Genomic DNA, 20,641 nt, shown 5'->3' with positions numbered 1-20,641 from the left:
TTTTTATATGGGAGACACTTTCCGGAAAAGAGCTGCAATGTTAAGAGGGGGAAAAAAAAAGCACGTTGGGAAACTGCCACAGTTGATTATTAATTCAAATCTAAAACAATGCACTAAAATATATTTCTTACAAACAATGAAAAGTCACTTACTTATAGGCTGAAAGCAAATCCTGAAGAGCTAGTTACTAAGCCACGCCGGGCCTGTTTTCATCTAGAAATGCTGACCTTCTTGCACGAGGCAGCGAATGCTTTGAATACACATGGAGCCTCCACTCGAAAGCTTGCAAATTCATTCATCTTTTATTTTCCTCCATTGAAATTCCATGTGGACAATGCTCCAAGATTATCACTGCATACAGCACAGCTTAGGTTTAATTTAGAGTGCTTGTCCCTCCAAAGTCCTCCATTTTCCGCCTCTCACTTGGTCAAAACATAGGCAGTGTTTGTAGAGCTTTGGACACATCCTTTCTCTCTCTCTCTCTCTCTCTCTCTCTCTCTCTCTCTCTCTCTCCCTCCCTCCCTCCCTCCCTCCCTCCTTCTCTCTCTCTCTCTCTCTCTCTCTCTCTCTCTCTCTCCATTAATTTGGCAACTATACCTATTGGCTAGGTACTGAGGGGGATACAAACACTTCAGAATCCATCTTGTCCAACCCAGCTTCTCTGGGATTTTTCCTTCTAGTCTCTTGATTCAAAGAACGGAAACCCTTGTGATACAGGAAAACAGAGACTTTGGATCTTAGGCCAAGTAAAATATGTGTGAGCAAGTGAATGAATTCCATGTGATGGATGAAAGGTGAGGCCCCAAGAAGTCAGTTGGAAGCAGAATGACAGACACCTTCCTGAGCTCCCTGAGAGTAAGCACCTTAAATATAGTTGGGCATAGCTTTGGCACCGCACAAGCCATGAGACTATGTGGAAGAGAGCCGTGGAATGGTCTGGTAACTTTCAAAGCATACACCAAAACTGCTTAGAATCTCATCACTCCGTTAATGTGGCTACTGGATGCTCTCAGATAGGAGAAATAAATGCCTACTCTAAAGATTTTGCAGGAATTACTCTAGAGAAGAAAGTGCCTAAAATGCTTCTCCAAAATAAAAGCCCCATACATGTGGGAGATGTTTGCTGGGACAATTCTAGGAACAATGGGGGGGGGGGACGGAAGACCTTATATTGCTGTAATGGAGTAGTGGAAATTTTTGTGGGCACTGAATTGACTGGGAAATCACTAGATCTGGGTTACTTCTCGTTCATCTTTCTCTCATCAAGCATCTGACATCTCAGAGGTGATTAACAAGTATTTTCTCATTGATGCTGCCTACTGTCCCTATAAAAGAGATATTAGGGGTGGTTTTCAGATAGGACCCAGAAGCTCATTGACAAGGGAGAAATTTCACCTCTCTCTCCAGCCTTTGTAGTGACTCTAATAGTCAGATCAAAGGCATCGATAGAGTATAATTGCTTTTGTTGTTACAATTGCTTCCCCCATTGACTAAGCCCTAGAGGAGAAGACACTTCTCTCTATTGTTAATACAATGCTCCACTATAATGGGCATTTGATCTTCAATGTCACAAAGGGAAAGGGGCATGCAATAATATCACTACTACAGAAGAATGGACCCACTGTGTGAACCAGCTGATTCTGAACTTCCTATGACAATGCAAAGGGTGACTGAAGTGATAGCATGAAAGCCAAGCACATCAACCCTGATAATATGCACTGGGCTGCAGAGTATGTCCCATGTCTTGTTTTATTTCATCCTATGCAATCTCAGGAGGTAGGCTTGAAATGAAAATAGAAGGGCAGTTCTGTGGGTCTCTCAGGAGTCTCTCTCCTGCCAGGACTTCCAAAGTGACTCTCAGTACCACAGTGACTTTTAGCCATGGCTCTCATTCTGGTCTTCTGCTTGGCTGGTGTAGGAACTTGGATTGTCAGCACACCAAGAGTGCTCCCATTTATAAGAGGCGAGAAATGTATCAGGGAGCTGAGAGAGCCTGTGCCCAAGGATGCTGAGGCAGGAACAGCCTTGTTGTTACAGGTCCAAAAATAATTGCATCGAGAGACAAGACATGCTCTTAGCTTCATGGGTAATGGGCAGATGAATAGAATGGGAACCTTAGGGGTGGTGATGCCACTGGGGTTAGATGCTAACATGTCCTCTCCCCTGGGAGGTGCCTAGAGCCACATCTGTCCCTCCATCCTTGACTGCTTCTAGAGAGAACAAACCCTATGCTGATAAACACTATCCACATTAAATCACTGGGTCAGATGTTAGTCAAGCCACAAACCACTGTGAGAGAGTTCTGGAAGATGAGGATTTATGGAGGAAAGCACACACACAAACAGTTATGTGCAGTCTGAAGTGATTTTATAATTCCTGGAAATACACAGTCAAATCCAAGGTCCCAAACTTTGACATAACTGCATATATCCCTGCTCTTAGCAGTTAACGCATGGATAAAGTTTAACACACATGGTCTATGAGGGGACATATGTTCCTTATGAACTGACACCGATTCATTTTATATATAAGGAAACTGAAGTTCAGGAAGTTTAAGGAACAAGTTCAAATATCCCCTAAAGTTAATTTAAGTGTAAGAGTTAGCTAATAATAAGCCTGAGCTATTGGTCAAGCATTTGTAATTAATGTTAAGCCTCTGAGTGGTTATTTGAAAACTGGCAGGTAGAGAGAAGCATATGAGTACACCTCTGTTGCTCTAAATCTTTTTCGCCAGTTCCTGCTGCTTCTTCCAGGCAGTTAATCTGGTCTAAGGATCTTCTTTGCAGCTTGGCTATTCTGTTCCTGAGGAGGTATCTTGTCTTTTATAGCTTACTCTGGCATAAAGGTGCCTAGTGAATCTGGTCAGTATAATATTTTTTCCATTTGTAGCTTTGGGATTTTTATTATAAATGTGTGAGGAATTCAGTTATTGACTTAATGAAAATAAGTGACATTATTAAATCAGTTTTACTTTAAAGCATGACATAAATGCAAATTAATAAAGTTTTTAAAAAATTTTTAAAAAATTGAAATTATTCCTAATATTTTGATTTATAAAAACAAAAAAACCCAAATATCCCCTAAAAGGCAAAGTAAAATCTGTGAGTTTCTATAATGGAAACAAAGCTATCTTAATATTTAAGATCACTCTTAAGACTGAAAAATTCTATGTCCCAGCAAAATTCTTCACAGACCTCGAAAGAATAGTACACAACTTCATATGGAAAAGCAAAAAACCCAGGATAGCCAAACAATCCTGTACAATAAAAGAACTTCTGGAGGCCTCACAATCCCTGATTTCAGACTCTACTACAGAGCTACATTACTGAAAACCGCCTGGTATTGTCATAAGTACAGACAGGAGGACCAATGGAACTGAATAGAAGACCTAGATAGCAATCCACACATCTTCGAACACCTGATATTTGACAAAGATGCAAAAAAATATCAAATGGAAAAAAGAAAGCATATTCAACAAATGGTGCTGGCATTGATATCCATTGGCAAATGGATATCAACATGTAGAAGAATGAAAATAGATCCAAATCATTCACAATGCACAAAACTCAAATCCAAAGGGATCAAAGACCTCAACATAAAGCCAGCCACACTGAACCTCATAGAAGAGAAAGTGGGAAGTATACTTGAACACATTGGCACAGGAGACTACTTCCTAAATATAACCCCAATAGCACAGACACTGAGAGAAACAATTAATAAACGGGACCTCCTGAAACTGAAAAGCTCTATAAAGCAGAGGATTACAGTCAACAAGACAAAACTGCAGTCTACAGAATGGGAAAGGATCTTCACCAATCCCACATCAGACAGAGGTCTGGTCTCCAAAATATACAAAGAACTCAAGAAATTGCTCATCAAAAGAACAAATAATCCAATTAAAAAAGGGAATACAGACCTAAATAGCAAACTCTCAACAGAGGAATATAAAATGGCTGAAAGACACTTAAGGAAATGCTCAACATCCTTAGCCATCAGAGAAATGCAAATCAAAACAACTCCTGAGATTCCACTTTACACTTGTAAGAATGGCCAAGATCAATAACACTGATGACAACTTATGCTGGAGAGGTTGTGGGGTAAAGGGAACACTCCTGCATTGCTGGTGGGAATGCAAGATGGTACAGCCCCTTTGGATGTTAGTGTGGCCATTTATCAGAAAGTTAGGAAACAACCTTCCTCAAGACCCAATAATACCCCCTTTGGGTATATATCCAAAGGATGTTCAATTGTACTACAAAGACATGTGATCAACTATGTTCATAGTAGCATTGTTTGTCATAGCCAGAACCTGGAAACAACCTAAATGCCCCTCAACCGGAGAATGGATAGGGAAAATGTGGTACATTTACACAATGAAGTACTACACAGCAGAAAAAAATGACATCTTGAAATTTGCAGGCAAATGGATGGATCTAGAAAACATCATATTAAGTGATGTAACCCAGACCCAGAAAGACAATTATCATATGTGCTCATTCATAAGTGGCTTTTAAACATAAAGCAAAGAAAACAAGCCTACAAATCACAATCCCAGAGAACCTAGACAACAATGAGGACCCTAAGAGAGACAATACATGGATCTATTCTACATGGGAAGTAGAAAAAGACAAGATCTCCTGAGTAAATTGGGAGCATGGAGACCTTGGAAGAGGGCTGAAGGGGAGGGAAAAGGTAGGGAGGGGAGCAGAGAAAAATGTAGAGCTCAATAAAATCAATAAAAAAGAAAAGATTGAAAATTCTAGCATAGTACATAATAAAGAGCAATTTTTTTTAAAAAAAAAAACACATATTTTTATTTATTATTTGGCAATTTCATATACATATTACATTTATTTTGATTATGCTTCCCCCAATTCTCTACCCTTCAACTCACACCCCTAAGTCCCTCACTCAAGTTCATGACCTAGAAGAATAAAAAGTTCTTGATGCTAAAGACATCGCTGCCATTTCTGAAGCTGCCTTGACAGAATGAAATTTGAACTAGGAATCTGAGACTCCGGGTTCCATGGGTGATGTCCTTACCTTCTCTTCAGTGTGGCCTTTGACCACAATTTACACAATCTCAGGCTTCCTCCATCCCAAACGATCCCCAAAAGATGCTCTAAGCACTTTGTTTGAAGAGCTTGAACTTACGTTCAAGAATGTCGAAGTCCAGGGCCCCCCTCAGAGGAAAGAAAGACACAGGATTCATAGGCGTTCATTCAGGAGTTCAGGAAGATGTGAAGTGGTTTAAATTTGACTTTAAAAATGGGCCGGCTTTGCATTTCCCCTCCACGTTCTGCTACATTCCATTAAGTAGGAAAGGCTTCTCCATTTCCTCTGCTGCTAACAGGGAGTGATGAATCACAATCACCTGCCACCCTTAATTTAGGATTCATCCCATGAAAAGATTTCTTCCACATGCTCCAAGGTAGAAATTTACATTTTAATATCCATAGATAAAGGGCTATGGCAGTTCACGTTACATTTTCCCCACTAGGAAAACCGTCTCCAGGAATTTAGACTGTTAAATAATCATTCTTTTTATGAGACTAGCGTTAAAGATACATATAAATTCTGAAATCTATAGTATTACTTAGCAATTTGAGTGCTTTGCTCTCTGTAGCCAGCCATGGAAGGCTGGCTTCACAGCCTTCTCCACAGAGTCACCCGAGTTAGAGCGAGAGCCTTCACAAATGGCTCTCCATTTACAAGTGCTTCGCTTGGAATCTGAAGTTGGTTTTATTTGAAATGATGAAAAATGACTCTTTCTGGGACATAGAAGTGAATTATGCTCCTTTGTCTTTAAGAAAATTTGAATGTATCATCTTCTTTGATTTTGAGCAGTCTTTCTTGAGAGATTTAATATAGCAAAACCTTTCAGATGCTCAGAATCATGGGACGTTTTTAAGACGAAGGGTGCATGCAAGTTATCGTATTTACTCCACATTCTCAGCTGACAGCTGCAATGATCCTCACCCAGTTTTCAGAACTTCTGACAGATTTAGGCTGGGAACTCCATCTGTGGGGCCTCTTGTCTCCGAGTCACACTTTGCTGACAAGTGTGTATCATCATTACTTCTGACATAATCCATGCAGGGGCGAGACTTCTCAATTCTCCAAAACAGGACTTTCTTTTTCCTCTCCAGTCAGGGCCTTTATTCAAGCAAATATGATAACATTCATTCACTTGGTCATTCATCTTTCTCCACCATAGACTGTATGTTCCACGAAGACAAGCAGTGAGGAATCGAACAGTATTGGGCACATCACATAGCATAACCCAAGAAATCAGTGTTAAATGAAGTTCCAAGTTGAACATTAAACACTCTCGTGTTCTTTGAATCTTATTAAATGGCCATGTCTGCTTTAACTGGGGATTACAAATATATCTCTGGGAAGGAGAGGAGGCTCAGTGCTGAAGAACACTGGCTGCTCTTTCAAAGGACAGCAGTTGAGACATCTAGGAAAGTGACAGAAGCCAATCACAAAAATGGAGGTTCCATATGATTTAAAGGAGGGTTTTAAGAAAATATCTGTACAATGCTGTTCATAGATGAATTACTTCTTGCAGCCAATCATGGAGGAAATGTTTCAGGGCTGGCTTAATAGATGTAGAGATTGAAATGGAATGATTGTGGAATATTATTCAGATTAAAATGGATGACCCTTGTAGACCATAGGCTAAGTGAAATTTCCCTGGCACTAAACAACAAATATCACATGATTATTTATTTTGTCATAAAAAATAGCTAAATCCATGGAGACAAAAAGCAGGGAAGGAATAGTCTATAATCTATGTGCTTCAGTCTGAGAAGATTAAACAGTTTGAACACAGACTATCGTGAGAGCCACACAACAATGTACATGTGTCTAAATGCTATTGTATTGGAAACATAATTAGTTCAATGAGAAACTTTTTATAGTATTATAATGAAAGACAAAGGAAATCAAAGCAAACCTCCAGCAGTTGCAAGTATTTGCAATTGATGTGGACTGAACTGTGTCCCCCAAGCCCTAAATTCATATATTGGCAGTCTACCAGCCCCACCCTACCATGTGGTTACACTGGAGTTAGAACCTTTGAGAAGCTGACTAAGATTAAATGAGCCCACCAACATGGATGGTGTCTGACCAAAGAGAATCTTCATGCTTATAAAAGTAAGACAGGCACCAGGGACTTCTGCCTCTTGAGCACACGGAGAGAAGGTGATCTTCTCATGAGTCAGGAATAGAAACGGTCTTGCTAGAACTTGATCTTGGACTTTCCAGCATCCAGAACTGTGAAAAATAAATCTGTTGTTTAGCTGCCAATTTGATGGACTTTTCCCATGGCAGCCTGAGCAGAGTAAAAGCTAAGAGTGGCAGAATGCTGACGCTGAGAAATCGCTGTGCAAGTAGGAGGAGCTGCGTTAGTTGTCCCAGCACCTATGGGGAGGCTCACGCCTGTGATCTCACCTGGGGTGGAAGACATGGACAGTTCTCTGGAGTTCACTGATTAGCCAGTCTAGGCAAGTTGAGCTCCAACTTCAGTGAGAGACTCAGTCTCAAGAAACAGGGTGGAGAGAGACAGAAACAGACTCCACACATCTGCTCATACACGTGCATGCACACGTCTCTGAACCCATCAGACATGCGCACGTGCATACATAAAGAGCGAAGAGACAGCAACCACGGACTGTTGATGAGCGTGCACAGAAGCTGTCTGCCGTGGGGAGCACAAGCAAAGCCACAGAGATCACACCCACACAGCAAGGCCACCGTGCAGTGTGTGCCCTGGAGAAAAACTCTACGGTACAACAGATAAACAATGAATTTAAGAGAAGAATGAAAACAGTTGGAGAGCTAAAAGTGGGTGAAATCCTTGAGAATTGTAGGAGGGCTTCACCTGCTTATCAACAGCATAGATTTAGAGTTGGGTGCAGGTTCACTAACATCCTATTAGTCTTTAAAGGACGTATAAGCACCTGTATATAATAATATGTCAACAATCAAAAGTTAAATTGACGGCAATATCTGAAGTTTATATTTCCCTTGTTTTGTTCACCACAGTTCAGCACTTTCTGCTAACAGTTTCAAACTTTTCTTCCTATGATCTTAGGCATTTTTGAACAAATTTACAAAAGGTAGGAGAGTTGAGTAATTTCTTTTAGTTTAATGATACCCCACTTTTATTTTTCCATTAAAAGTCAAGGCCCCTGGGAACCAGCTCTCTAGCAGGGCCTTGGAAGTCTCTGTGGATCTCCTGAGCTCTCCTGGTCCTATTAGCTTCTTCATGCAATCTCCCAATGTAAACAAATGTCTATCATATGCCAATGCAGAACGGAGAGGAAAGGGAGAACATAGAGTGTAAAGTTTCAAGTTTCAGATGTAACTGGGATAGGTAATTAAGCCAAATTCAGACACAATACATAACTTGTACTGCCTAAGAGAGTGGATATATAAACCATAACTTCACTAGAAGTACGACCCATCCCATGCCAGTATAAACGCACTGTGAACAGTAACAATGTTGTGCTGTGTAGTGCAACCAATGGTCTTCATTGCATAGGTTGGGTCTTAGGGGCACGTAGGCCCATGCTGCACTCAATATAGATGGTTTTCCCAATACTTGGGACGAGGAATTGTCCCTATGAAAACATAGTCGTAATTTTTATAGAATTGAGGGAGAGGAAATAGTTTAAAAAAATCCAAAGTCACTAAGAAATGCTGTATATTACATTTTATTCCACAGGTAAATAGATAATTCTGGGGAAGGTGATGACATCACATGTATCCATTCTGAGTGTGTTCACATAGGTCATTTAACTTGCAATACATCATCCTGACTGTTAGTACTTTCTCTGCTTTATATGAGAAGAGAGAGCGAGACACTAAGCCAGCTGGCTGGAATTACCAGGCAGGCAGAGTGTGGGAACAAACCCAGCTTAGTTCTCAGAGTCCAGTGCCTTGAGAGCTGCCCTGTGTCTGTGTTCCTCCTTCACTGCCTTTAAGGTGATTTCAATAATAACAATAATAATGTTCTCAATAGTTGCCAATGCCAGAGCTACTCAGCCAGGCCCTCGCTGTTCCCTACAGTTTAAAGGCTTTTCTTCTTCTTCTTCTTCTTTTTTTTTTTTTGGCTCAGCTCCTGCTCCTTAATTGTGTTTTATTAAGATAAACCAAGGATTAAGACATGGCTTTGAGTTTGTCCATTTGTGACCATCTTTGAAACTCAGATAATCATGTCTACAATGAGTCTCGGGGTATTTTCTCTCTGTCTAGTGTTGGCCAAAGTAGGCACAGAGAAGTTGGAGTAAAACCAAGGGGATTATCTGTAGTTGAGTGCTTCTTGGCATTTTATATATTGCCTCTCCTTGGAGTTTCTCTGTAAACTTAGAGATAACACCTCACAGTTTGGTTGTGAGAACAAAATGGCACAATGTGGACTTAATGCACAGTAGTTCCCTGACACACAATAGGAGTGAGACAGAGCTATTAGCGTTATATGACTAGGCATGTAATATACATGATATTTTATGATATGCAGAGAATTGGCAGTAGGCAATTGTATTGGCTAGATTTGGGTCAATTTGACACCATCTATCGAGGAGGAAACCTCAACTCAGAAAATGTCTCCAGAAGACAGGGCCATAAGCAGGCAAGACTGTAGACTTATTAATTAACATAAATTACATTTTCTTAATTAGTGATTGATAGGGGATAGCCCAGTCCATGATAGGTGGTGCCATCCCTCAGATGGTGGTTCTGGGTTCTATTAGAAATCAGGCTGAGCAAGCAATAAGGAGCAAGCCAGCAAGCAGCACCCCACCATGGCCTCTGCATCAGCTCCTGCCTCCAGGTCCCTGCCTTACCTCAGTTCCTGTCCTGACACGATGAGCCAAAATACCCTTTTCTTTCTAAGCAACCTTGAGGAACCTTACCTAAGGCAGTACTAAGGCCATCACTACTCGTAGAGGACAGCCATAAGAATACTTGGGTAGCATGGCAGGGTGTTAAGCATGGAGGAAAAAAAAGTTGGAAGGTCTCTCAAGAGGCTGAGCTTTGCATTTTGAAGGGTGATATGCAATCTGGGCAAACGGGTATACATACTACAAGGGAGAATTCCAGGAAGTGGGCATGGAGTTAGTGAGGGCACAGCATGTGAGAGCAGGACCTGCAGCACAGATGGAGGACAGGAGAAAAATGGCAGGAGCCCACAGGAGCTCCTGCACAGAGGTGGAGACTCAGCTGAAAGGGCCAAGAAGGCCTGGTGGCAGGTCAAAGTGACTTTTGCCATTAGCTAAGCCATGGAAAGCTTCAGCGAGGACTGTGGAAGTTAGAAGAAGCCATAGAAAAAGGGTTATAAGTAACCCAGCCCAAACTGCTGATGTGGGAGTGTCATATCAATCTGTTGATTTCATTGGTTAAGTAATAAACTGCTTGGGCTCATATCTTAGAACATAGGTGGGTGGAGTAAACAGAACAGAATGCTGGGAGGAAGAGGAAGTGAGGTAAGACGCCTCAGACAGAGAAGGACAGCTCTGCCCTCTGGAGAAGAGACGCCATGCTCCGCTCCTGGGCAGACACACGCGATGAAGCTCCGACCCAGGATGGACGTAGGCTAGAATCTTCCCGGTAAGACCGGTGCTCACTAAGACGGGTGCTCACAGATTATTAGAGATGGGTTGATCGGGATATCAGAATTAGCCAGTAAGGGCTAGAGCTAAAGGGCCAAGCAGTGATTAAAAGAATACAGTTTGTGTGTTGTTATTTCAGGGCATAAGCTAGCCAGGCAGCCGGATGCTGGGGACGCAGCCCTGCCGCTCCTAATACAACAGAACGACATCCAACGCTCCTAATTACAACAAACTGCCCACTTGAAGAATCCTCAAATTCTTACCTAATTTTCTTTAACGCTTTCATCTTCTAATATGAGAACCTAAGGTCTCAGAGATCAAGTGTATAAGAAACATCTGCAGCCAATGTTCTTGTGGCTACCTTTTCTACTAAAAACACATGAAAACAAGCAAAACTGTGCAAGAAACTAGGTGAATATAGAAGCAGACTAATATTAGCAGAATTAAAATAGAAGTTGAAACAGCCTTTCAGGAGACAGGAACAAGCACCTCCTACTTTCTGCCCATCTTCTGTCATTACCATTCTCTTGTGTGTGCGCGCGTATGCTGGCTTCTACATGTCAAGCTCTTGTGTGTGTGTTTCCTGGCTTCTCTGTGTCACACTCTTCTGTGTGTTTGTGTATGTGTGTGGGCTTCCCGATGTCAGACTCTTCTTTGTGTTTCTGTGTGTGTGTGTGTGTGTGTGTGTGTGTGTGTGTGAGTGTGCTGGCTTCTCCCTGTCACACTCGTGTGTGTGTGTGTGTGTATGTGAGCATATGCGTGTGTGCGTTGCTGGCCTCCCCTGTCATGCGTCTCTCCTTGGAGTGCTTGCATCCATTATCTTTTAGCTTGCCATCTTCTACTTGGCCTTCACATTTTAGCAGGACTATGTATATATGGAGCTTCCCACTCTGCATCCTGGTGCTGGTCTCTGGCTCCAGGAACCCCTCATGTTTCCCTGCTGGTATTTACTACACTGTGGTATGACTGTGGCTGTCATGCTTACTTAAATTTTCCTCAAACCATGAGGTTTTGGAAGCCAGGAATCATGGCTGTTCAGAACAAAAACCATGATTGCCCGCAAGTTTACACCTGTTACTATTCCTTAACTGTTACATCCAGGGGGCTTGTCAGTTCAGCCTCAAAGGAGCGTAGGTTGGAAGTTAATGTATCATCTTTAGAATAATAAGATGAATTTTGAACAGACTCTCTTTCTAAACCTCAAAACTGCAAAGAGGTTACAGGACAGATTGCCCCAGAGGTATGAAAAGTAGCATGAAAGGCTCAAACAGACTCACAGCTGGTTTTAAGAAATGCTAAGCTGTTTTCTTCTATACATCCATTGACACCCTATTTTGGCTTGCACATCAGTATACCTTCAATAGTTATATTTTTTATTATTGTGGAACAAGAACAATTTTCTCACCCGCACAACAGCTGGCTAAAGCACTGTTGGATCATTTTCTCCGGGTAGGAGCAAAAACGTTGAGGAAGGAGAGGATCGAAGGGATTAATGTTCCAAGTAAAAGGCGCTCACATTTTACCATGATCTTCTGAGAGACTCCTCGCTCTAGATATTGCAAGGCACAATTTTCCAGCAAAGGAAAATCATTTTACTTCTAAGAAAAGCAGACAAAAAGTTCCCAGAAAAAGTATGCAAAACCCTTGATGGTGTCGGAAGAAAGTTCCTCAGACAAGACAAGGACATGACAAGGAACGAAGATGATGAAACCTCAAGGTAAGTGTGTCTGACTTCTTGCCAGCAGAAGCCCCAAGTTTCTGTGCAATACTTGCAGTATGCCATGAGAAGCCGATCACTAGGTGTTCACAGTAGACACAGTAATTGAAGTCCATGTTTTAGACAAACACAGCCTTATCTGTTGCATCAAGAGATTAATCCTTCAGGGTCATCTGCCAGTTTAGTTCTACTACTTAGTTCCACCAGCCTGTGGGAGTGTTACTAACTGAGACACTGGGGGTGACTCATGAAAAGACAAAGTAAAAAAAACATAGCGATCAAATGTGCGACACGCGAATATATCTGTGAAGATGTTCATAAAGTACCAGTAGGGAGGTCAGAACTAGTGGGGTTGGACTTTAGAGATGGCTGAAAGGGTTACTTTTCTTGTAACTTAATAAGATACCTCAGCAAGACCCCATGACCATGGCAACATATCTATCTCTATCTCTATCTATCTATCTATCTATCTATCTATCTATCTATCTATCTACATGTAGCCAGGTGGTGGTGGTGCATGCCTTAAATCCCAGCACTTGGGAAGCAGAGGCAGGTAGATCTGTGAATTCAAGACCAGCCTGGTCTACAGGGCGAGTTCTGGGACAGCCAGGACTACACAACACAGTAAAACACTGTATTGAAAGGAAAAAAAGAAAAAAAAGACAACATTTATTGGTACTCACAGATCCAGAGGATTACAGTCCATGGTCAACATGGAAGCATCATGGATGGGAGCATGGCAATAGGCATGGCATTGGAGAAGTAGCTGAGAGTTTATATTCTGATCCACAGGCACAAGTCAGAAAGATAACTGGGAATAGCCTTGCCTTTTGAAACCTTAAAGTCCATCCTCAGTGAATGGACACACCTCCTAATCCTTCCCAAACATTTCCACCAAATGGAGATCAAGTATTTGAACATAGGAGACCATGGGAGCCAGCCTCATTAAAACACCATAGACATCAGATCAAGGGAAGAAGAGTTGGGCATAGACTTATGAGAAGCTGATTCAAGGAAACCCTAAGAGAAGTGTTTCAGGAAGAACTGAGGGTGTTCCCATTCTCCCTCATCAGTCTCACTTTGGACATGCCTGAGAATGTCCTCAGCATCAGCACCTGGCACCAAGCAGACCATGTTGGCTCAGAGGAGAAGTACAAGTACAGAATAAGTAAATCAAAATATACCAGCAATTTAAACAATGCAGAGGAAAGCGAACTTCTTTTTTAAATATAGTATTTTTATTTAGTCTTTGAAATTGTCATATGTGTACCCCCACTACATCCTTCCAATTCCCCACTGGGTCTCATTAACCCATCACAGTCATGACTTCATGTCCCCTTTTATTACTATTATTATTGTTTATGGCTTCCAAGTGGAGAGCAATAGTTCTTACAGAAATACTCTGGTAGAAATGGGTATTTCCCCAATTGAAGGGAAAGAGAAACCAACAAATTTGTGTGGCTGTAGACACAGCAACACGGCATGGGAACATCACTCCATTCTTCACCCAGAACTGACTGTGCTACCGCAGGGCCAGGCCTACGAAGCAGCAAAATGAACAAGCAGTTCCAACAAAACTGGGAGCTTAGATGGCCCCATCACTCCGCTGAGGGAGACAAGCCAGTGACTAGGCTCTTATAATTCAGTGTTAAATGCCATTCTATGAGGTGTTCCAGGCACTAAGAGGAGGCATGGGCATAGCAGGAGCAATAAACTAGACATTGCAGGGAGGAGAGAGCTGTCAGGGAAAGTGACATCTAAATTGAGGTGGGAAAGAAGACTGCCAGAGATCAGGGGGGATGGGAGAAGAGCACTCCAGCCAACAAAAACGTGAGACAGACAGATAGACAGACAGACAGACATATGGGCACCTTGTATCTGGTGCATCCCATTGGCTAGATGCAGCTTAGGATGGAAAAGAGTGTCTCGGGTGTGTGTGTGTATGCATGTATATGTGTGTATGCATGCATATGTGTCTATGCATGCATATATATGTGTGTATGCATGTATATATGTGTATGCATGTATATGTGTGTATGCATGTATATGTGCGTGTGCATGCATGTGTGTGCATGTATATGTGTGTATGCATGTATATGTGCGTGTGCATGCATGTGTGTGCATGTATATGTGTGTATGCATGTATATGTGTGTGCATGCACATGTATGTATGCATGCATGTATATGTGTGTATGCATGTATATGTGTGTATGCATGTGTATGTGTGTATGCATGTATATGTGTGTATGCATGTATATGTGTGTGCATGCATATGTGTGTATGTATGCATGTATATGTGTGCGTGTGTGTGTATGTATTTTTGTAACCGAGAGAATATGAAGTGGACTGTTAAGCAGGAGCTAAAGCCAAGTCTTACATGGAAGCCAGTGGATTATTACTCACAGAAATGCTGCGGATTTAGGCTTAGCGAGTTCTCCCCAGCTGAAGCAATGTTGGAGCAATGTTGGAGGGGATCAAGACAGGGCCCATGGGATCTAACAGAAGGAACTCAGAAACCAGTCTTTGAAAGTTGCAAAGAATGGCTTTAACGTCCATTTGCAAGAATTAGAGAATATGTGAGACTCCCAAACCTTGCAGTCCAGTAAACAACTAAGATATTCACCAGTTACTGTAATTAAAATAATGAGGATAGCGCAGAAATGATACATATAGATCATGGGATAAAAATTCAGGCTCTAGACTGAGGGTAATGGGGCTTTGGAATTTGATAACAGTGGTCACTGCAATTATTCTGCAAAGCAGTTAAGGAGCCGCCACATCTACTGACAACATAATTCTGGATGAATTAAGGGTTTCAGGGCATAAGCATCAAGTAAGACTAATATTAGGCATGGACAAAAGACTAAAAACAAGATGTTAAGCAAACATGGTGACAAAATTTACTCGGTGAGCTGTCGGGAAGTAGAGGGGTTTGTGCATCGATGGAGGTGGGTATGGGTAATTATCTATGGAGGTGGGTCTGGCGACTCATTGATGGAGGTGGGTCTGGGGACTCATTGATGGAGGTGGGCATGGGGAATTATCTATGGAGGTGGGTCTGGGGACTCATCGATGGAGGTGGGTATGGGAAATTATCTATGGAGGTGGGTCTGGGGACTCATCGATGGAGGTGGGTATGGAGAATTATCTATGGAGGTATGGAGAATTATCTATGGAGGTATGGAGAATTATCTATGGCGGTATGGAGAATTATCTATGGAGGTATGGAGAATTATCTATGGAGGTATGGAGAATTATCTATGGCGGTATGGAGAATTATCTATGGAGGTATGGAGAATTATCTATGGAGGTATGGAGAATTATCTATGGAGGTGGGTACGGGGAATTATCTATGGAGGTGGGTATGGAGAATTAAAGTCCCTTTCATTCTTGATCAGAACAAATAACAATAGGTTTGTTTGTCCTTTCTGGGAAACAATTTGACAAGATAAATCTAATTATTGAAATGTACAGTCTTTTTGGTTCAGAAACTTAATTCTTAGAAGTTTACCTTACGAAAATACCTTGACAGCTTTATGAACATGTAAAACAATAGCATGTGTTAAAATAACCACATTCTCAGGGAAAGAAGAGACAGTTCAGTGGTTAGGAACACTGCTGCTATTCCAGAAGGCCAGGGCTCAACTCCCAGCACCTACATGGCTACCAGTGTTTAATAACTTGAGGCCCAGAGGACCCAACATGGTCTCTGGCCTCCACAGGTACGGCATACACATGGCGCACACATACACAAGCAGGCAAAACACCGCACATGTAAAAATGGAAATAAATCAAATCTCAGAGACCGTCCTGTCAGGTATAATGTAATACTACCTTAATAATATGAATCATAAGCATAAAAACAGATTGGTAGGGAAAGTAATAATAAGGAGATTCTATTACACATTTGAATGCCAAAGGGAGCAAACTGCAGAGAGCTATCAACAGTAGTTCTCACTAGCATGGGAATTATACTCATTTCTGTCTTGAGAGATTTTCTTATAATGAATCTACTTTCCACGTTTTCAGCAAAGCAGGAAGCAGGAATTGCATTTTCCTTCACAATGCAGTGTGAAGGCAATGAAGCCCGTGGAGCTAATAGCTCAGGAGGACCAAGAGAAGACGAACTGCCTGGGAGAAGCCCCAAGCAAGTGCCAGTTACCATTCAAGGAGAAGAACTGACACCGAAAACTCTCTCTACCAGAAACTTCAAGAAAAGAACATGAAAATCCTTGGCAAGAAAAGCAGCAGGATTGCTGAATAAATTACAATATATTTTGCAATTCAATGGCATAGATAATATAGACACTTAACCATGCTTTCACACTCGATCTCCATGTCATTTCTTCCCGCTTATCAGACCATGTCAAATACTATAATCAGTGAGTTAGCATAAAGAAATGTAGTTCCTTGTTGTGTGGGACCATGTCTCCCCGTGTGCATCCTCACTGAAAAACACTAGGAAACTGGTTCATCTGTTCTAACTTTGCAAAGCTCAGGGTGCAATAAATGGCAAATCTTTTCTTAATGGTCTAAGACCGTTAAGAAGTGATAATAAATACCACCTTATTTTGGTAACCAAAACCTTTTGCATAACATTCTGTCATTCTTTTGTGCATACTGACTCACGGTCTATAAAATACTGGATTGGAGGAAGAACAGACATTTTTCCCTATCAGTGGCATTACTGCTATTTCTATTCATAAAGATAAGAGAAGCCGGGGCTGGAAAGATGCCTGCTCTTTCAAAGGTCCTGAGTTCAATTCCTGGCAACCACATGATGGCTCACAACCACCTGTAATGAGATCTGGTGCCCTCTTCTGGTCTGCAGGGATATATTGTATACACAATAAATAAATAAATATTTAAAAAAAAGATAAGAGAAGCCAAAACCTGAGAACTTTATTTCCCTAGTTCCTTCAAAGCCAAAGGCACATTTAGAGTCACACTTGGGTTTAATGTCATGACAGAGTTTCGTCATCGTCTTCAAATGACACTTTTAAATGAGAAAGGTTGATATACTGGAGTGGACCCATGTGATTTTCCTGCCATCTACATAATATAGCTTCAAAATTATGGTGTTCATAAAGTCCAACGTACTCAATCTTATTGACAAGAAAACGAAAAGCAGGGCGTGAAAGCCGCTCTTCTTGACCTAGCTGTCATCAGCAGGGAGGAAACCAACCCTTGAGGTCACCCGATCTCTGTGACAGCTTCCTCTTTTTAGCATCTGCCAGAAAATACGTCAATGTCTAGTATTTCACCCTTCTCTTAGTTCCCTCTGCAATCAGGGAAGTACAAGTTATGACAAAGGAGACAATTTACACAGCTAACATTTCAGTCAGAGGGCACAGGGATTCAGGCTCCAGAGGAAGAGCTTCACCTGTCTGCAGCTAACACTGCTGTGGAGCCCTGTCCTCTGTGCACGGCATGGACCACCAGCTGCTATGATTACCCAAAGGAGTGCTGCACAAGATTGGGTCCATTACTTTTCTGTCATACAGGGGTGGAGGACTCAAGGGTCACTGAAGAGTGACCTCAAGAGTCACAGGAAGTTAAACCTGCTGGGGAGAGGAAGTCGCTAGACTACTCCCCTACTGGGAAGTCACAGTTTCTGGGGGGGGGAGAGAGATTTTCCTTTCCATTGTTATAGCTGCTCCAAGTAGCCCATGCTCCGACTAATTTTGGACCCAAGCTCCCGTCAGTTGCCCTCATTGAACTAAACGTTCCCAAGTCAGACTTGCGGGGCATCGCGTCTTTGGCCTGTCCTCGGTTCACTACCTGCAGTGAGATGTGTGTTTACTTCCCCAGGAAAAGTTCATATAATAAAAGCATTGATTGGTTTACTGGAGTAACTCTCAAACCAAAAGAACCCAGCGCTGGAGAAGCTTGGAAACCGTTAAGATTTTCCCGACAGCTTCACAAAAAGAATGACAAATTGTGAACCGGGGAGGACCCTTCAGAGACTATACCCGCGTGAAGCATAGGCTTGCTAAAGGAACTTAAAACCGAACTTTGAGAATAATGAAAGCTTACCACTGTTGGGCTTAGCCCGTAATTCAAGAGGGCTCTGATCCGCATTAACCTTTGTGTCATTAAGGTCAGGAGACTCACAGCTTAAGTAAGAGTCATCAATGTAAGCATCTAGGGCTTCAGATGCAGAGAAATAGGACTGTCCTTTATATTGGATGGACCCGTCGGCATTAAAAATGATGCTACTCATGATCCAAGTTGCTGGAGCAGAAGGCGCAGGAGGGGTAAACTGATGCTTCCCAACAGACCTTGCCACGGCTTTCTTAAAATGAGCGGCAATGTCCATTCATCTTTCCAAAAGCTCTAAAGACAAAGACAGGTATACAAGGCTTCAGTTAAACAGGGGCAGGTGGCGATCCTCAGGGACTCTTGCTCATTTCTCATCAGGCATAATAGTTTGTAAAGTGAAACTACTCTTTCTCCCTTTTGAGGTGCTGTGTATACTGAGCTTCCAAGTGGTGTTTGTCGACTGAATAGTTTCATTGGCATAGCTATGGATTAGAATATCATTATGGGATTCCAAATATGAGCCTCGTAAGTAAGTCATGGAGATGTTTCTTGCCTTTGCTTTTGGCTTTACAGGGTTGCCCTGGGTAGTTCTGGAGGCCTGAGAAGTTTTTGCTTGCTATGTTAAAACAAGGAAAGTCTCCTGAATCGCCACCCCCTTCCTATACCTGCTCTCACTCCCTTGGTGGGATGGGAAAATAATATATACAACAGGAATTCAGAAGAAGAGCAAGGTCCCTGTGGTAGCAGTGATGGCAGAGGCCGGAGAGCAGGAAGGAAACACTGGAAACGTTCAGTGGAAACGCATAGGCCTTCTGACTCATGGGTGTGAGAAATGAGCAGCTAGGGGCCTCCTCTTCACCTTCATGAGTTGCTCTTCACACATCTATGTCCCTAGCCGAGAAAACTGTGGGACATGGAGATGGACCTAGCCAAAGCAACAGGATAAGCAAGCAATGGCTGAGCCTGAACCTTGGACCTCAGTCATGAACTTGACCTTAACCACTACACCTGTCATGGGTACCCGGGTGCTGATCCATGACCTGTGACTTCTAAACGTTTGCCACGGCTGACATGCCAACCACACTAGCTAAAGCTGGCTGCCTAGCTTCCGTGGGACTCTAGTTTGCATAAACTGCTTAGAGTGTTCACGGAGACAGGGAAGGGAGAACACCACCCATTGGATAATGACACATATCTAAGTGCTGAAAAGCAAATACTCACTGTTTACGTCTTTTGAGACTCAAGTGGGTGTGATGTTTTCAGAATGTTGCATTTTATGACATCATAATATACCTGAATATACTTCTCTAGAATACCTTTAGTCCCTTTAATATAATAGAACTGTATAAAAGTCTTGGAAAATTAGGGGAAACCCTTGATTTACTTTCCTATGCACATGGACCTGGATAGGCATGCAGTGGGTTCTGATTCCTGAAATGCACGTGTGGTCCCTGGGCTTCTAAATCTTAGATCAGGAACTTCTTCTGGAACAAATATATTTTGAAGGTGTGTAAAGAGAGGTAGGGACAATACAGTAAGCAGAAAAAGAACAGTAGAGTCTTTATCCGGAATTAAACTAAATTCACATATGTATGGAAATATTAAAGAGCTTTTGATGTGTGTGTGTGTGGGGGGGGGGGGTCAAACCCAGTTCCCTATAAATACTAGGCAAGTCACACACCAACTTATTTTATTATGTTAAAAACCCAACTTCCCATCCATCTTCCTTTGAATGGTTAATAAGAATTAGTCGTTGTTACCCAAGAGAGACAATGGGTTTGGATGGAGGGAGACAAGAATTAATAGGGTTCAGTGTTTTGGAGCTCAGTACCTCAGTCCCCTCTACTATATGACATCTTCATTTTAAATGCTGTTTAATGATGCACAGCTCGGGAGATGCCAGGCTTGATCCCTGGCTTCCTTGCAGAAGGAAGGATCTACCAGGGGAAGCGATACTAAAAGTACTTTCCAAACTGCTTGCAAAAAGCTGTTTCCCTTCACCTGCTCCCCACTCTTCCACCAATGCCATTTTGTTGCCCAAGTCAAGGCTTGTCTTTCCCCCCAAAGCCCTCAGATCTGCTCATGATCCAGCTGCTGTCTGCAGGAGCCTTCCCAGACAACAGACAAGGCCAGTTTTGTCCAGTGCCAGGCCCTTCAGCCTGGTAAATATCTTGAATATTGTCCCTGATAACACACGGTGTGCAGTAAGTGCTGAGTCCTCCTTTTCCTTGGCTTTCCATGCTCTGAGCCACTCTGAGAATCT

The 20,641-nt window shown here is 42.2% G+C and overlaps 1 protein-coding gene across 8 annotated transcripts in view; it reads right to left on the bottom strand.

Annotated features, from left to right (window-relative positions):
- Grip1 (glutamate receptor interacting protein 1) overlaps window positions 1-20,641 on the bottom strand; it is a 640,059-nt gene that overhangs the window by 222,925 nt on the left and 396,493 nt on the right. The gene's annotated exons all lie outside the window — the stretch shown is intronic.

This window comes from Microtus oregoni, unplaced genomic scaffold, assembly GCF_018167655.1.
Source record: "Microtus oregoni isolate MIOR12 unplaced genomic scaffold, Mior012 000001F_ref0000356, whole genome shotgun sequence".
NCBI classification, from domain to species: Eukaryota; Metazoa; Chordata; class Mammalia; order Rodentia; family Cricetidae; genus Microtus; species Microtus oregoni.
This window is presented reverse-complemented; position numbering and strand designations above follow the sequence as displayed.